The following is a 4,065-nucleotide window of genomic DNA, read 5'->3' on the forward strand; positions in this document are numbered from 1 at the left end:
GAACCGAAATACGTAAAATCGTTCGGTATCGGGTATGATAAATGGCTTTATCTGGGTTTTTGGGTTTAGGTCCTTTGAGTCAATGTAAACCGGTTTTAGGAACTTGAACTGGTTTTTGGTTTGTAAGTGATATTTATCATTGATCATAAAAATGTTTAGTTTGTATTTTATCATTGTTAATGTCTTTTTGAAGTTGGAATGGAATCAAATTTAGTAAAAAGATATTAGGTTGGAATGAAATAACATGTCTTGTCTTAAGTTTCTTTTACTTGCATATCATGAAATTATAGCCTAATTGAAGTACAAACTATAAAAAGTTGAAAAACTTTAACTAAATATGAAATTATAACATGAAAAGTTGAAAAACTTTCAGCTTTGATTTCCCGACTTCGGGAGACTGTAAGACATTTAATATGGAAACAAAACTAATAAAATTATAACCTAAGTTGAAGTACAAGCCATAAACTACATGCTCGAAAAGATCTCATGTCTATCCAACTTCAAACGAATGAGTTTTTCAAACGTTTCACATATTACACATAAAAGCCTAAAAGCTTAAAAACTTTCAGCTTTGATACTTCGACTCCGGGTGAGTATAACTCATTCAATATGGAACCAAAATAATGAAATTATAGCCTAAATTGAGGTACAAACTATTAACTACATGCTAGAAAAGATCTCATGTCAATCGGACTTCAAACAAATGAGTTATGCAATTTTTAAAAGTTTTATAGATTACATATAAAACTGAAAACACTGAAAAACTTTTGGCTTTGATACCTCAAATTCGGGGGACTGTAAGTCATTCAATATGAAACCAAAAATGATGAAATTATAGCCTAAATTGAAGTATAAACTATAAACTATATGCTCAAAAAGAACTCATTTCAATCTGACTTCAAACGAATGAATTATGAAATTTTTAAAAGTTTCACAAATTACACATTACGCTGGTTTTTGGGTTTTACCCGGTCCTGTACCGGAATCAAACTGGAATCGGTGTGTGTGTGTGTGTGTGTATATATATATATATATATATATATATATATATATATATATATATATATATATATATATATATATTGGTTCGGTTCTACTCAATCCATTTTTCCAAGTTCTGGGTCCATTTAGGTCGGCTTTAGAATGGTTTCACCCCTATTTAAACCCTATTCTTGAGTTTTTTTTTTCGAATGAAATGGAGGGAAAAAAAGAGGAATGAAAGGAAATATTAGTAACTTTTTATTTCCTTCCCTTTCTTTCTTTTTCATTTCTCTCCATCTCCCTCATCATCAAAAAATGGAAGGAAATAAATCTTAAAAAAATAAGACCTTTCTTTTCTTTCATTTCATTTCATTTCCTTTCTTTTCTTAAATGAAACTTGAGAACACCATTTCTTTCATTTCCTTACTTTCACTCCTTAAAAAAAACTCAAGAACACCTCTTGTCTGTAACACCGTAATTTTTCAAACAGATTTTTCATTTTTAAAATCGCATATTTTTCATAACATTTTGTATAGAAATCTCGTTTATTAAAATTACAAGCACAACTCCATTAATAATCCAGGATCCTCAAAATATAACTCTTTCTCTGGTGTGTACAATCAAGTCGGTGCCGTCCCGCGATCCTGAGAAAACCTGAAACACATAACACATAACACGGTAAGCACAAAGCTTAGTGAGTTCCCCAAAATACCACATATAACACATATTAGCCACTCGAGGCTATAACTCTATGGGCCTACTGGCCCTAACTCTGTGGACCCTCTGGTCCTAACTCTGTGGACCTTCCGGTCCTAACTCTGTAAACTCTGGAATACACACAGCATAAATCACATAGAAATAATTCAGTGCAACACATCACATACATAGCATACAAGATACTCTGTCACATAACTCTACTTACCACTCAAGGTAAAGTATAGTGAGAAGACTCACCTGACAAGCAGCAAGTAAATACCCTCGCACCTGAAACTCGAACTAGCCTCCGCCTAGCACAAAAGATGAATATCTCTAATCAATACTCTTTACACGACCCTAATAAATGAGGGCTATTCTTCTCTCTCTAACTCTTGAATTGGGTAAAAGACCATTTTACCCCTCCATGGTCTCCATTACTCATGTTGACCAAACCCCAGAGTCAACAGAAGTCAAACTCGAGTCAACAGTCCATGTCTGACCCGACTCGTCGAGTGCACTCATGCAACTCGTCGAGTCCACTCACATCCTCAGAAGTCTCATGAAGGTCCAGCTCAGCTCGTCGAGTTGACCCCCAACTCGTCGAGCTATCGCATGCTCAAGCTCATCGGGACAAACCCTCACTGACTCGTCGAGTCAACTCATGGACTCGACGAGTCCCCTCGGTCTGATTCCTCATTCAGACGTCCAAAGTCAGATCTCTCATTCCAAACCCTAGATCTAGCCCTTTAAGACACCAGAGACACATAAAGTCTCGACCTTTACGTTCATGCATGGCACAAATGCCTCAAAATGCCAAAACAAGCCCTTCTTAAGGTGTTAAGCACAACAACCCTCATTTGGATGAATAAAGTTGGGACCTTTGGACTCTAGGGACCTCACAAGGTCCAAATCTGAGGACTAGGCTTCTAGCTAATCCATTTTACTCAAAGTCCCAAACCAAAGGTGGTAAAAGCCCTAGAACTCCAAACACATGAGATCTAACCAAAATAATGAGAAAGGTGCAGACTTTTACCTTCCTCAGAAGCTCTGGACGATCTATCACTGGATCCAACTTTCCCCCTCTTGATCCTTGCTTGATCTCCTTCTCTTCTTCTCAAATGATGCACTAAAAATCCCAAGATAGCTTCTCTCTCACTTTCTAGATCAAAGGACCTTTAGGGTTTGCTTCCAGGGAAAGGGTGGCCGCAAATGAGGCTATAAGTGCCTTTAAATAGGTCCCAAACCCCGAAAATTAGGGTTTCTCTAATCAGCGCCTACTCGGCGAGTCCCTCCTCGGACTCGTCGAGTCCACTCATTAAATCCACGGGAAAAACCCGGCTCGACTCGGCGAGTTGGACCCTCAACTCGTCGATTCTCTTCTTTAATCACAAGATCAAATTACACGATTATATCCTTGAAAATCCAGATGTTACAATTCTCCCCCACTTGAATTAGATTTCGCCCTCGAAATCATTCCTTAACCACTCACATAATGAAATCATCAACCCAAAAGGCACCACCAAAAGGATCTCATACTACACCGATATCTTTCTCTATGGACACCTGAAACCACACAAAACTCCCAAGACCAGAACTGAACCAACTCTTCCGTTGCTAATATACTCCTTCCCACTATCCGGAAGCTTTAGTGGCCTGACCCGCCGCCAGACCGCCTACTTAAGCGATCACCATGATATTCGCTCCTCGAATATCAAACCCTGATAACTCACTGATCCTCTGATTCTCACAACACCAAATCCAACAATCGGCTACCGCTCACTCATATCAACATGCTAATGATCCAAATCACGCCCCAAGAAACGGAAGGGTCCACACCTCACCAGGGATCATACACTAAACTGCTATCAGAACCCATCCGAACAAAGAATCCTCAACACTCTGCCCTTCAGACACAAGCTAATAAGCAGGCTCGCTCAGAAGTGTCCTCAGACATCACAATCACAAGTCCCAGCTTCGTTCTTCATACCCCTTTTTAATACTGAGCACTAGGTCAACTTCTGACTCCACAGTTGAACCTCCAAAGGTCACCCATAACATATCCCGAAATGTCTTACTGACTTCCTTCTCATAACAACTATCTCGGCTCAGTGACACCCAAGTCACGAAGTTCTCTTTACCCCAACGGATTCCACAATCCTACAAAATTGTTTCACCCTCGACCCCCGTCGAACACTACTCCTTAGATACGAGCGCCTCGCGGTACCTCCCGCACCAACGAACTGACCCACTCCGGTCCAAAACATCTGATGACAAATATATTCCTCAAAATGGAACCCATCTCAGAATCCGGAGTCTCATTTCGCCTACTCAATGCACCACTAGAGTCAAACTCAATATCGAGAGTCTGGTCCGATCCAGAATTGGAAC

The 4,065-nt window shown here is 39.4% G+C and overlaps 1 long non-coding RNA gene across 1 annotated transcript; it reads right to left on the reverse strand.

The window, feature by feature from the left end:
- Positions 1 to 1,494: 1,494 nt before the first annotated feature.
- LOC145105471 (uncharacterized) lies at positions 1,495 to 3,611 on the reverse strand. Its single transcript, XR_013707321.1, has 3 exons — positions 2,711 to 3,611; positions 1,936 to 1,988; positions 1,495 to 1,635 (listed from the first exon to the last, which is right to left on the reverse strand). It is a non-coding gene; the product is annotated as an uncharacterized LOC145105471 (long non-coding RNA).
- Positions 3,612 to 4,065: the final 454 nt, after the last annotated feature.

This window comes from Lactuca virosa, chromosome 4 (assembly GCF_052849685.1).
Source record: "Lactuca virosa cultivar CGN04683 chromosome 4, Lactuca_virosa_CGN04683_v6, whole genome shotgun sequence".
NCBI lineage: Eukaryota > Viridiplantae > Streptophyta > Magnoliopsida > Asterales > Asteraceae > Lactuca > Lactuca virosa.